Source organism: Pan troglodytes, chromosome 3, assembly GCF_028858775.2.
Source record: "Pan troglodytes isolate AG18354 chromosome 3, NHGRI_mPanTro3-v2.0_pri, whole genome shotgun sequence".
In the NCBI taxonomy this organism is placed as follows: domain Eukaryota; kingdom Metazoa; phylum Chordata; class Mammalia; order Primates; family Hominidae; genus Pan; species Pan troglodytes.
The window spans coordinates 177,538,316-177,552,696 of NC_072401.2; the positions used below are offsets into that span (position 1 = coordinate 177,538,316).

The 14,381-nt window shown below is 36.0% G+C and overlaps 1 protein-coding gene across 3 annotated transcripts in view; it reads right to left on the reverse strand.

Moving 5' to 3' along the window:
- The window catches only part of GPM6A (glycoprotein M6A), a 369,432-nt gene that overhangs the window by 255,839 nt on the left and 99,212 nt on the right, over positions 1-14,381 (reverse strand). The window contains exon 1 of one of the 3 annotated variants that reach the window (XM_016952529.3): positions 3,314-3,561. The exons of the other annotated variants lie outside the window; for them this stretch is intronic. The gene's annotated coding sequence lies outside the window, so the exon portion shown is untranslated. Of the gene's footprint in view, positions 1-3,313; positions 3,562-14,381 lie in introns of those variants that run through there. 3 annotated transcript variants of the gene reach the window in all.

Below are 14,381 nucleotides of genomic sequence, written 5' to 3' on the forward strand. Positions count from 1 at the left end.
CAAAGATAGCTTAAAATTAGAAAATCTTATTTTAATACATCATACAGATTTAAGGCAAAAACTTATTGAACAAGGTATTTGTGCAATAAAATAAATTGATAAATTCAGTATGCTTTCATGAAGAATAAAGGCTTTAAGCAAACCAGAAATCGATTAAAATTGTCCTAATCTCTTAATGATTATTTATTTTATAAGAAACAGCATACTACAGAGTAAATCATAAGAAGCATTTCCTTTTAATTCAGGAATAAGCTAGAGTGTTTGCTTCTGTAAATCAAAACAGAAATTAAATATACAAGAACTAGAAAAGAACAAAGCTGTCATCACTCACAAAGATAGTTAATCTATTATAGCAAATCTGAAAGAACACACATTATACATTAGCAAATGTGAGACTTCTGCAAGGTTGCTGAATATAAGATCAATATATGAAAATAAAGATAATATGTAACATATTTAATAACTGTGCTTTGATCTAAGTCTAAAACAATCTGTAAGACTTTACTGAGAAAATTTTTAAATCATTGAAGAACAGAAATGTCTTAAATAAAAGAAGATAACAGACCATGTTCACTAATAAAAAATTTCAATGCTTAAAGGTAGATATTTTCCCTATAATTGTATAAACTAAATGCAACACTTATTGAATTCCCAAAAGGATTCCAAGGATTCCAAGGATAATATAGTCAACATAAAGTAATACGGTAACATAAAGAGCTACAAAAAGCTAAGTCAGCTTTGGCCAAGAAACAGAAGGAAAAAGTACAATTGAATATTATGATACTGCCATAGTGCTAAGCAAATTGAAGAATGTAATTAAATATAGAGCCTAGAAATAGATCCCTGTAATTATAAGAACTACACTTAGGAATTAGGTAACATTATAAATCAGATGGGAAAAAAGTGTTGGACAACTGACAAACTATATGGTTAAAATGGAAAAATAAATTCCTATTCAAATTATGCACACATACACAAACACATACACAAAATTAGATGAACTAAAGATCTGATGTGAAAAATAAAACTTTATAACTTTTAGAACAAAAAGAGAATAATTTTGTCATTAGAATAGAATAGTATTTTTAAGCGACAAATAATACAAACAATTTTTTTAAGACTGATAAATTTGATCACATGAAAGTTTAAAAATTCTGGGTTAGAAAATGCCATAAAACCAGACTGAGCAATATGGTGAGACCCTGCCACTACAAAAAAATTTTAAAATTAGCCAGGCATGATGGTGTGTGCCAGTAGTCCCACATACTCTGGAGGCTATGGCAGGAGGATGACTTGAGTTCAGTAGGTCACAACTGCAGTGTTTACACCACTGCACTCCAGCCTGAGTGACAGAGAAAAACCCTGTCTCCAGAAAAAAAAAAAAAAAAAAAAAAAAAAAAAAAAGGCCTGGCGCAGTGGCTCGCGCCTGTAATCCCAGCACTTTGGGAGGCCGAGGCGGGTGGATCACAACGTCAGGAGATTGAGGCCATTGGCTAACCCGGTGAAACCCCGTCTCTACTAAAAATACAAAAACTTAGCTGGGCGTGGTGGCGGGCGCCTGTAGTCCCAGCTACTCGGGAGGCTGAGGCAGGAGAATGGCGTGAACCCGGGAGGCGGAGCTTGCAGTGAGCCGAGATCGCGCCACTGCACTCCAGCCTGGGTGACAGAGCGAGACTCCGTCTCAAACAAAACAAAACAAAACAAAAAAGAAAGAAAGAAAGAAAAACAAGCAAAGAAAAGAAAAGAAGAGGCCATGAAAAAAGGAAAAGATAAGTCACTGACTACAATTAATAGGAACCCAAAACATGTGAAAACACACCACAAATCAACAAGCAAAACACCTACATTCAATGGAAAAATAACCAAATAATATAAACAAGCCATGCACGAAATTGGAAATACCAAATGGCCAAAAGTTATATAACAAAATAGGCAGGCTCACTAATAATTAGATAAAAGCACATGAAAATAACAATGAGACTCTACTGCATACCCAGAAGACTGAGAAAATTTGATAACAAGTACTGTTGAAAGATACAGGAAAACAAACTCTGCAACAATGCAGGACAAAGTAAAAACTTATACAATCAATTTTTGGAGACCAACTTGACAATATTTAGTAAAGTTGAAATGTCCATCCTATAGAATCTGGTAATTTCATTTTAGAATAAACACCCTAAAGAACTCCATATGTATGTATGAAAAATATATTCATAGTTATAGTTCTTGACAGCACTACCTATAATAGCAAAACAGCATAATGAAATTGAATGTCCACGTATATTTAGGAGGCTTTTTGTATAATGGAAAACCATACACACAGTCAAAAAGAAGCAAACTGAATATGTTTAGAGCAATTTTATTTTATTTTATTTTATGCTATGTTTTTATTTTATTTTATTTTATTTTATTTTATTTTATTATTTTATTATTTTATTGAGACAGAGTCTTGCTCTGTTGCCCAGGCTGGAGTGCAGTGGTGCAATCATGGCCCACCGCAGCCTCTAACTGCTGGGCTTAAGTGATCCTCCCAAGTAGCTAGGACTACAATTGCATGCAATCAAACCCAGCTAATCTTTATTTTTATATTGTAGAGATGGGGTCTTGCTGTGTTGCCCAGACTGGTCTCAAACCCCTGACCTCAAGTGATCCTTCCACTTTGGTCTCCCAAAGTGCTGGGATTACAGGCATGAGCCATCACACCCCTCTAAGAATGAACATTTTAAGAATCAAATTATTAGAGATCACGCATGCAGTATGATAACATTTATATACATTTAAGCACAAAAAATGATACATAGCCCAAATGATATAGAGTATATGCAACTAGATGTAGATATATAAATATATGCAAAAAGCAGCCCTTGACATGTGTGAGCAAAGCTAACACTAACAACTAGGGTCTGGCCTGGAACTCACCTTTATGAGACTGATGACCTAGGCTTAATATTCTTCTACTTAACATAAGTAATTTTACATCAACATCAGACAAAGCCACCTTGTGATCATTATAGGCCAAAATAAAAACAAGTCTGAATTCATATTAAACGAAGGCAAACCAGGAATATTATCCAAACCACAAGTATGACCAAATCTCCTCTATTTATGCTTTCTTCTCTCTGAATGTCATTTCCTCTTCCCAGCTAATACGAGTGATTGTTGCTTCTCTACCGGTTACAGCTTTAGTTTTATCCTATTCTTCCCTTCTTTTAGGTAAGATTTGATAAGACATTCAATAATAGAATTACTTCTGCTCCCTAACAGTAAACATTTTGGAGCAAAGTCCCACTTCCTTGAGTCCTCCCAGACTTACCTAATGCAAGTCCAAATCTGTAATAAATCCTTTCTAACACCCTCTTACTGAGGTGCTCCACGCTTTCTTATGATGTGCATTCTCCATCACCGAAATGTACCGAACTTATTCAAATACAGATTTCCTGATGATCTTTGTTAGGAGGCATTAACCAGAATAAGTAATTAAAACAGAAACATACAGAAAAAAGTCATTCTAATTTCAGGACAGTAGTTATTCCTTGAGAAGCTGTAAGGGAGAAAAGAAGGTGGTGAGAATTTGAACTGCCTCTTAAAAACTGCATTGCTCTTTTAAGACATGTAAAGTATTGAACCAAATTTATACTTGGAATAGCAGAATCAGAGACTAGTCTGAAGCTTCAACTCATAATTTCAAAGCTCATTTAGATAATTATAGTACTAAATAAAGAATAAAATGAAAAGGCAAGGCTATGATTCATAATATTGCAAGCTGTGATGCTGCAGGATTGCCAGGAACAGAGATCAACAAGCAGTACAGCAAACTTCAATGTGGCTTTTGCCCGTTGTTATCTTGCATGTTGTATGTGTGTTGACACAGACTCAATAAAAATCAGAGGACTTGTTTGGGAAGCAGTCTAGTACTTTAAAACTACTATCAAGCATGTAACTTTGCCACCTTTTGGTAACTAAAGCGAACTACAATTTACATTCTCAAGAACAAAATTAACCAAATGGCATCTTGCTCATATGAATCCTACCTAATTGAGAGATAATATCACAGTCATTTATTATTTGCATAATTAAAATCCTTAAATAGGGACTCAAGATACCCTCTTATTTCATTCGAACTTACTTCATTAACCTTAAAAAATACATCTAGAAAAACAATCTGCTACTTATTGTTCCCTATCCCTTCCCTACTTTTTCTCACTTCTTGGTCATTATTTGTGCTTTCTTCTCTCTCAAATGTCCAATACTGTCTATCCTTCAACTTGTAATTCATGTGTCAACTATTTCATGAATTCGTAAGCAGCCCCAACTGGAGTAATGGTCACTACTGTGAAATCCTGTTGCACTCTATTTTTACTTCTTATACTTATTGTTCATTCTTTCATTCCTTTATTCAATAAATATTTTCATCCGCTTTGTAAGAGAGAGTGAAGGACTAAATTTTCCACTACGGCTTTCATTTGCTTGATCCCTGCAGCTGTCTCTTCCTCCCATCCCCTCTGGCACATGACCTTCACCCAATTGCCCCTTCTCACCCTGTTGACATAATCCAAATTCCTCAAACAATGGCAGTGAATATACAAGAATCATCTTTGAGCAACTATTCCCCTAACTAGGTGAACTTCAACTACTTCCTCTTGCTAAACTCAATAAAAGCTCCATCTTCCAGATTTTTACCTATATTGTTCTGACTGATTTTCTTCCAGGGTTTCAATGTCAAGACTCAGATCAGGACTGTGTTTTCGGGTGCTTGGCATTTCATCATGCCAGACACTCTGTTGATGTCTCCTCTCTTTGGAGTCCCAGTGACTGGACAGTTGGGCTGGTCCTGCTCCTGACCACTGTTCTGCTCCCTTTGCTTGAAAGCACTATCTAAGCTTTTATTCTTCCATCTTAATTGTCCTTGGTGTAAGCTTTTTCATTTGCACTGTTTCGCTACTTAATGGGTCTCCCCCATGGGTAAGACAGGCATTGGAGACAGTGATGGTAAACCTACGAGCCTGATGCTCAGGTTCTCTTATTTTGAATCAATGTACTTGTGGGCTGCTATCCAGCTTCTTAAACTGTGGCAGGCTTTTATTAAGAACAACTTTGAACTTTATTGATGATACTAGAAAAACTTGGAATATGAAGAAAACAATCCTTTGTGATATGCCGTAGGAAAGGAGAAGTTTCAAAATTTCAACTATTCAATGATCAGCGTTTTTTGAAGTAGCCTCTACAACTTAAGAAATTTCTAAAACTGATTCCCTTAAGAACTCCTTAGAAAAGGTAATAAAAGCATGGAGTACCTAAAATCCTAAGTTAAACACTTCTCCCTTTCTCCTGACCTTACTCTGATCAGCCTCCCTCCTGGCCTCCCTTAAGCTGACTGCCTTTTTCCTCTTGGTCTATTCTTCCTCCTGATCCTCCAGCACCTTCATGGGGTCCTCCTCTCTTTCCTTGGCCAGTTTTTCTTAAACTACCCCCCTGAATAGATAATATTCCTTCTTAATGTCTTATAAGACAGGTGGGGATGATAACTAACCTCATTAGTTTTATATCTTCAAATCTTTGTTCAGATCAGATTTGCATAATCTAGTTACGTTTCCTAACCTTCCTAAGTAAAAACAGAAGTTCACTGAAGAATATAAGTTTATTCTAGGAATGTGTAGTCTAAGATAACCTGATATCTATCAACTCATCTCCTTGTAGGACATGAAGATGCTAAAACTCGGTAAGAAACAGCAATATAAATTAATTAACAAAATGATATAAAATATAATGATCCACATTTGAGAGAGCTGCACACCTCACATTATATCTCTGAGATCATTCCTGTTGAAATGGATTGGTCAAAAATCCAATCCTTAAAAAAGACAGAGATTAAAAATAAATTAATCTCTTATTTCAGAGACCCCTTAACTCCTACCTCTGAGAATACTGTTGTCTCGGTGTGGCTGATAATTTCACAAGTGCTTTATCCACCTTCTTTGTTGATCTTAAAACTGAGATGGCAGATATAATTGGAAAACAGAAGATAAGATAGCAGACCGTCCTCATGTTAGAATTACATTTTTTTTTTAGTTCTTTGAAGATACTTTTGCTCAGAAAAAAAAGGAAAAGTGATAGACCAAATTAAGTGTTCTCAGCAACTACTAAGTCCAAGTGGGAAATCATCTGTATCTAATCTATACGAAGATACTTCTGTATATAGCGAAAAAGCGAGGAAGGGGTGCTAAAGAACAATTGCTCTGCCTTAGCTCGAAAGACAGAGTCACAAAATATAAAAGACTAACTCTGTCTGATAGAGTGACTCCCCTCTGAGGAAATAGCTGCTCCATTCTGCCCACAATTGCTTTTCATGAAAAGAAAGAGATTTTTATGCATGCAAAAAGAGTGTGTTCCATGGTTAATAATGTCTTCTAGTTAATAATGAGACTACATTTTCTACCCTTCTACCTTTCATCATTCCTAATCCAGAGTAACCTGCACAAACAACCAGAATACAAGGATTTTAATGTTAGTAGTATATATTTTTAATAGTAAAACAACAGAAACTCCTCAAAAATCTGTCAAAAGGGGAGTGGTTAAATCATTTTAGCTAATTAATTTCAAACACACTCTAGTATCATTTAGGAGGAAAATTCATACACAAAATATTATACAAAGAATACATGACCCCATTTTCTTATATAAGGGTCTTCGAAGTTCAAAAAGAGATTAAGTATCATATCATGCATCTACTAAGTGGCAGGTCCAAGTTTTAAACCCATTCTCTGTTTCTAAAAGTCAAAACACTATTACTGTAACACACTGCTTCCCAAATCAGCATACAGTATTGATAAGACATGTTACAACTGGTGTCTTACCATCCCTTTTTTTACTGTGTTACTTTGTGTTTCAGGGGACCCAGAATGCGATAGAGTGAGAAACCATGAATCAGTGAACTTTAAAGCAAACTCAAATACTTAAAGGCAAAACAAAATCTTCTTTGATCTTTAGAACGAAATCATCTTGTGATTCAGTATGCCAGTGAATGACTTGAGATGCCACCAGTGTAGCCAACTTGCTTTTAAATATGTGACCCATTTTGCTCTGTTTGGTAAGCTTCTATAAGGGCTGGAATAAACTAAATGACTCCATTTGGTTGCTATAAAGAATACGTGATTCAAAATCCTATTTATATTTTTCTCAGAATAAATTTAGGTTAATTTCAATTAAAGTAATACTGATATAAACAATGCATCCTATCTTTTCAAAAAAAAATGGTGAATAAGTTAACTTTTCTTATTGCCAATTGGAAAAAAACTAAGAACTTGGAAGGTAACTAACATTTCAAAAGTGTTACATGTTCTTTGCAGAAAATTTTGAAAACACAGATGAGGAAAAATAATATCTACAGGTATGTATATCACCAAGAGATATATAGTTACTAATAAATTTAAACAGATGACATGTTATGAACAAGTTAAAATTCCAAATCAACCTATTAATATAGTAACAGTAGGATATTGGTAAAGTCTCAACTGTAGAAGATACAATTAATCAATGTCACAAGTACTTAATAACATAGAAATTGTTGAAAATGGAATATTTATTTGGTTTGCAATATTTTCCAAATTCTGTATTAAGTATACTGTATATGATGTATGGGTATAATAGTGCATTTTTTATAATTACCTCAAGTTAAAATATTTCCTAACAGCTTCTGTAGTAACTCTTCATAATCATACCTTGGCATAAACCCTGAAATATTTGATCTACTTTGCTTTTTATTTTATTATGTTTTCTATTACATTGGCTTTTATTAATCCTGAATCTCTCCATCTGTGGCCTTTTCCTATGACCTTTACTAAGCAAAGTTGCTGTTAACATCTGGTTGTTAAAATATAATTTGTAGTAGCTTTGTAAATAAAAAAGCATGAACCACATATTATTACTTTTTCAAAGGATTTATAAATATGAGTCAGTAAACTCACTAGTTTCCATCCTGGAAGAGTGGCAGGAAATAAGACTTTTATCTTTTGGGGAAGCTTTACATTTCAGGATGATGAAGTCTCAGGGGGTTTTTGGGGACTCAAGGTAGATGGTAAGATCCCACATCGGTCTGCTTTGGTGACCACGGACATTTAGCCCAATCCATATAGTTCCTCAGGCCACAAAGTTCTGGGGTCTCTATGACAAACTTTTTAGGGTCACAGGTACCTAGCATCCTGCCTCCCTAAATGCACCAGAAAATTATCCTCTGAGATCATTCAACCTGCTCGGGGAGGTGCCTGGGATTCTGATGTGAGTTCAGCTATTCCTGAGATCCAGAGATCTCTGCCCCCTTTGAAGCCTTAAGCCTTGATCTAACTCTTCAAAAGCCTTATTACTTCGAATTCTGTCTTCACTCTACCCCAGTTATGGACCCAACACTATTTCTTTAAAGAGTTTAAGAAAATTCAAAAAGCCTTTAACTCCAAAAGGCTTCTGTTTCTGTTTTCTGCTTCTGTTTCTGTCTTCTGCTTCTGTTTTCTGCCTTGCAAAAATCTCCCCATTAGATAGGCACCACAGGCCCTGTCTATCTTCTTGGGGTGGGGGCAGGAGACAGGGTAGAATCTGGGGAGAAATACATAAAATAATATCTTGGTAAAGCAACTTGCCATCACATTTGTTATTCAAGGCCATATTCTGTATTAGTCAATGAAAAGACATTGATGTTTGACAGGACTTTTGGTTCATTTGTTTGTTTCAAATCACCCAGAAATCCTCTTCTTTGAGGTGGCATCTTTCATTTGAATAGTGTATCAGGGAAAATGATTATATTCACTGAAAATGTTTAATTCAAGATGATTAACTCAAGCACTTAAAGATCTCGCTTGCCTCATGAATCAGTCAGGGCCCAACATAGAAAACAAAAAGCATTCTAAGCATTTAAATAAAAAAAGTTAATACAGGGAATAAGATGAATAGGGGACAGAAGAGCCAAGAAGCCACACAGAAGACAGGGAGACATCCTCGGGATTAGGAAATGTAGGAAGCTGGTGTCCCACCTGGGCTGGAGGGAGGAGGTGATGCTTGTGGTGTCCAGGGTCAGTGCAAGTGGCTGAAACCAGGATGGGCTTACATTGGAAGCTAGAGCCTCAGAGGAGCTGCATTTGAGAGGTGCCACTGAAGTCAGAGAACAAGGATAATAAATACCCTGGCTTCTCCTTACTTCCCACTCTCCAGTCTCACTCCAGTGCCTCCCACTGATGGAATCCAGCTGAAAGGAAGCCAGCTGACAGGAAAGCCTGTGAAATGCGGTCTGCAGAGGTCAGGTCTCTTGTATATTGAGAAGGGGAGAGGTGAGGAATGGACCTTCCTGCATGCAGTCCAGAGACCAGCATATTTAAGAATTCTCAATACAACATAGGACAGGATTCTACTCATTTATTGCACAATGTTTCTACTACCCCTGGATTCCTTTAGTGAGTTTATTTCTTGCTTAAACTGTAAAAACGTTAGAGACGCATTCTTTGGAATATAAAATATTTAAGATTAGGGAGGCATGCACTTGAGAACTTAAGAAAGAAGAGTTTAGTACTAGACTCTACATTTCTTTTTATTCTAAAATCTCTCCCAGAAATTTTAAAATGTGGCTAGAAATGCATTGTTAATTGGGTCAATTGAGCTACTTTGGTTAAAGAATAAAATCAGCCTAGATTTCAGAACTGAAGAATCAGGTCCTCTGTACAAGCTAGTGATTCTAAACATTGACTTTACTTAAATTAGAATCCCTCTTCTCTTGGCAACATTAATGATACCTGTTATATTTTACTAAAGTTGGCAAGTAACACAACACTAAGCCTCTCTTCTCAATTTCAAATTGTAAATAATGAGAGACAGGCAAGATAACAATACCTTAAATCAGAATTATACCATGGTAGTTTGGTATTATAAGCTAATTTTGATAAATAAAAGCTATCACTCTGAGAGAAACCTTCTAGCTGCCTTAATCATTTACCCCTTAAACCAGTGCAACTGATTTCTCCATACCAATCCTGTCTTCTTTCATCTATCACATAAATTTTAAAATGATCTATATAAAATGTAAATTTGATTATGTCATTCCTCTGCCTATATCACTTCAGTGGTTCATCACTGAACGGATAAAACTCAAACATTTCCATATATAATTACAAGTTCCCCGAGACCTGACACCCAACTACCTCTGACCTACTTCTGTTTTTGACCTTGAACCTCTATGAATTCCAAGCTGCTTCTTACTTACTATATTCACTGGGTCTCAGAGGGTTTGTTTATGGTACATCTTTTATGGAAACATTTGTCTGATTTCCCTCTTCTGGTTGATACCCATGTAGATTCAGCTCCAGTAAGGGATTCTAATGCCCAAGAATGACCTTGCAAACACAGGCCCTCGGGGAATATGTTCACCATTGTAATGCTTGCACTGTGATGTGACTGTCTGTTTCTATTTCTACCTCTCAAACATTCTGAGAACCCCTTGGGAGCAGGATTCACACCTTATTCTTCCTTGGTAAAACTACCAATTATGTGAGGCACACAATGGCCCTCAAACAATATGTGCTAAATGAAAGACTAAATACTACCAAAATATTCCAAACTGACTTCTATTCTCTCCCTTCTGACATTAATTATACAAATAGCCATCAAAGTTATGCTTCAAAATAAATAAATAAGATCATGTCATTTCTCTCTAGTAACATTGCTGATGCTGTCCATGAACCTATAGGTCACAAGGATTCGATTATTCATTCTTCAACACTATTTGTCCAACACCTAAGAGTTTGCCAGGTACCGTTCTCAGTACTAGAGTCTAAATAATGAATAAACAGACAGGTTTCCATGCTCATGGAACTGACTTTCTATGCTGTTTCACACCTTTCCTTCCTTAGATACTGTACTGCTTCTTTTGTTAAGCAAAACCTTAGTCACTTTTCAGTCCATGTTTAGATGCCACATATTCTTCCACACCCACAGATGAATTATTTGCTTCTTCCTCTCCCTTCTATTGCACAGAATTCATGTTTCTACTAAACAACTTAAAACTGTATTATGTAATTTTGTATTTATTTGCTTTTCCTGTAGTATTCTCCTAGTCCCATTAAGGCAGAGATAAAGAACTTGCATAAAGACAATATAAAATAGTTCTACAATTAAATAGTACAAAACAATTTTTTAAATGAAAAAAGCCTTTGAAGAGGCACTTCACAAAGAAAGATATATAAATAGACAATAAATACATGATAAGTGCTAAGCATCATTAGTAAGTAGGGAAATACAAATAAAATCATTTAAAAATAAGACAGTGGAGGAATAACATTAGCTAATTTCAAATTATACTACAGAGTTATGATAACCAAAACAGCATGATACTGGCATAAAAACAAACACACAGACCAATGGAACAGAGTAAAGAACACAGAAATAAATCCACACATCTATAGTGAACTCATTTTAAACAAAGGTGCCAAGAACATACACTTGGGGAAGAGAGTCTCTTTAATAAATGATGCTGGCAAAATTGGATATGCATATGCAGAAGAATGAAACCTTACTACACCCCTATCTCTCGCCATATACAAAAATCAAATCAAAATAGATTAAAGACTTAAATCTAAAACCTCCGACAATGAATCTACCACACACAAAAAAAATGGGGAAAATCTACAGGACATTGATCTCAGCAAAATTTCTTGAGCAATACCTCACAAGCACAGGCAACCAAAGCAAAAATGGACAAATGAGATCACATCAAGTTAAAAAGCTTCTGCACAGCAAAGGATCTAATCAACAAAGTGAAGAGAAAACCCACAGAATGGGAGAAGATATTTGCAAATTACCCATCTGACACAGGATTAATAACCAGAATATGGCCAGGCACAGTGACTCACACCTGTAATCCCAGCACGTTGGGAGGCCGAGGCAGGCGGATCACCTGAGATCAGGAGTTCAAGATCAGCCTGGTGAAACCCTGTCTCTAGTAAAAATACAAAAAAGTTAGTCAGGCGTGGTGGTGGGCACCTGTAATCCCAGCTACTTGGGAGGCTGAGGCAGAAGAATCTCTTGAACCCAGGAGGCGGAGGTTGCAGTGAGCCAAGATCGCACCACTGCACTCCAGTCTGGGTGACAAGAGCAAGACTCTGTCTTAAAAAAAAAAAAAAAAAAAAAGAGAAGAAAAGAAAAGAAGGAAAGGAAAGGAAAGGAAAGGAAAGGAAAAAGCCAGAATATATAAGAAGCTCTATAGGAGAAAATCTAATAATCCGGTCAAAAAATGGGCAAAAAATATGAACAAACCCATCTCAAAAGAAGACATACAAATGGCAAAAAAAAAAAAAAAGCATGTGAAAAAGTGCTCAACATCATTGATCATCAGAGAAATGCAAATCAAAACTGCAATGAGATATCATCTCACCCCAGTTAAAATGGCTTTTATCCAAAAGATAGGCAATAACAAATGCTGGCAAGGATGTGGAGAAAAGGGAGCCCTTGTACACTGTTGGTGGGAATGTACACTAGTACAACCACTATGGAAAACCGTTAAGAGCTTCCTCAGAAACCTAAAAATAGAGCTGCCATATGATCCAACAATCCCACTGCTTGGTAGATACCCCAAATAAAGGAAATCAGTATATCAAAGAGATAGCTGCACTCCTATGTTTGTTGCAGCACTGTTTACAATAGCTAATATTTGGAAGCAACCTACATGTCCATCAACAGATGAATGGATAAAGAAAATGTGGTATAGATACACAATGGAGTACTATTCAGCCATAAAAAAGAATGAGATCCAGTCATTTGCAACAGCATGGATAGAGCTGGAGATTACTATGTTAAGTGAAATAAGCCAGGCACAGAAATACAAATATCATATGTCCTTACCTATCTGTGGGATCTAAAAATCAAAACAATTGAACTCATGGACATAGAGAGTGGAGAATGATTACCAGAGGCTGGGAGGGATAGTGGGGGGCTGAGGGCGAAGTTGGGGGCAGCAGAAGTGGGGGTGGTTAACAGGTACAAAAAAGCATTAGAAAGAATGAAAAAGACATAGTATTTGATAGAACCACAGAGTAACTACAGTCAATAGTAATTTAATTGCATATTTTAAAATAACTTAAGAATGTAATTGAGTTGTTTGTAACTCAAAGGATAAATGCTCGAGAGGATGAATACCTCATTCTCCATGATGTGCTTATTTTATATTGCATGCCTGTATCAAAATATTTCATGTACCCCATAAATACATACACCTACTATGTACTCACAAATATTAAAAATAGAAAAATTAAAAATAAAATGAGATAGGATTATAACATTAGAGTAGCTACCATTAAAAAGAATAAAACACCAAAGGTTAGCTAGGATACAGAATTATCAGAACTCTCATATATTTTTTGGTGGGAGTGTAAATTTATAACTATTTTAGAAAAAGCTTTATAATTTTCTTTTTTTTCTTTTTCTTTTTTTTTTTCTTTTTCTTTTTTTTTTTTTTTTTTTGGACAAAGACTCACTCTGTCTCCCAGGCTGGAGTGCAGTGGTGTAATGCAACCTCTGCCTCCTGGGTTCAAGCAATTCTCCTATCTCAGCCTCCCAAGTAGCTGGGATTACAGGCACCCGCCACCACGCCCAGCTAATTTTTGTATTTTTTAGTAGAGATGAGCTTTCACCATGTTGGCCAGGCTAGTCTTGAACCCCTGACCTAAGGTGATCCACCCACCTCAGCCTCCGAAAGTGCTGAGATTACAGGTGTGAGCCACCATGCCCAGCCTATAATTTTCTTAAAAAGTTAAATTAAAGGGTAAAATATTCCTCAACCCAATAACTCCACTTTTAGGTTTTTATCCAATAGAAATGAAAATAAATGGAAACAAAAAGATGTGGACAAGAATGTGTGTAGCACCTTTTTTTGTAGTAGTCTAAAACTAGAAACAATCCAAAAGTCCATCAGCAAAAGGATGGATAAAAATTTGAAGTATTCTCATACAAGATGCTACTCTGGAATAAAAAAGAACAAATTACTGATATGGGGAACAACCTGGATGCCTTTCATAACCATTACGCTGAATGAAAAAAGCTGAACAAAAAGAATACATGGTTATGATATGGGAGCTAAAAAGAACTTATTTAGGTAGTTAGTGAGGGTAAGAGATTCATTGGTAAGGGTTCCCTTTTAATAAAAAGCAGCCTCCAAATCATTTATTTCCTAAAAAAGAGCAGCCTGAAAAATTAAGCTGTAGACATAGATAAGCAAGTTGGAAGCTTGCATGGATGAATGTCAGCAGCTGTGCCAATAGGAAAAGGCTACCTGGGGGCCAGACATGTTCAACATGCAGGCTCCATCTTTCCTTTCTTTGTCACCATATGTACAGTAAGGAATAGGCAACATG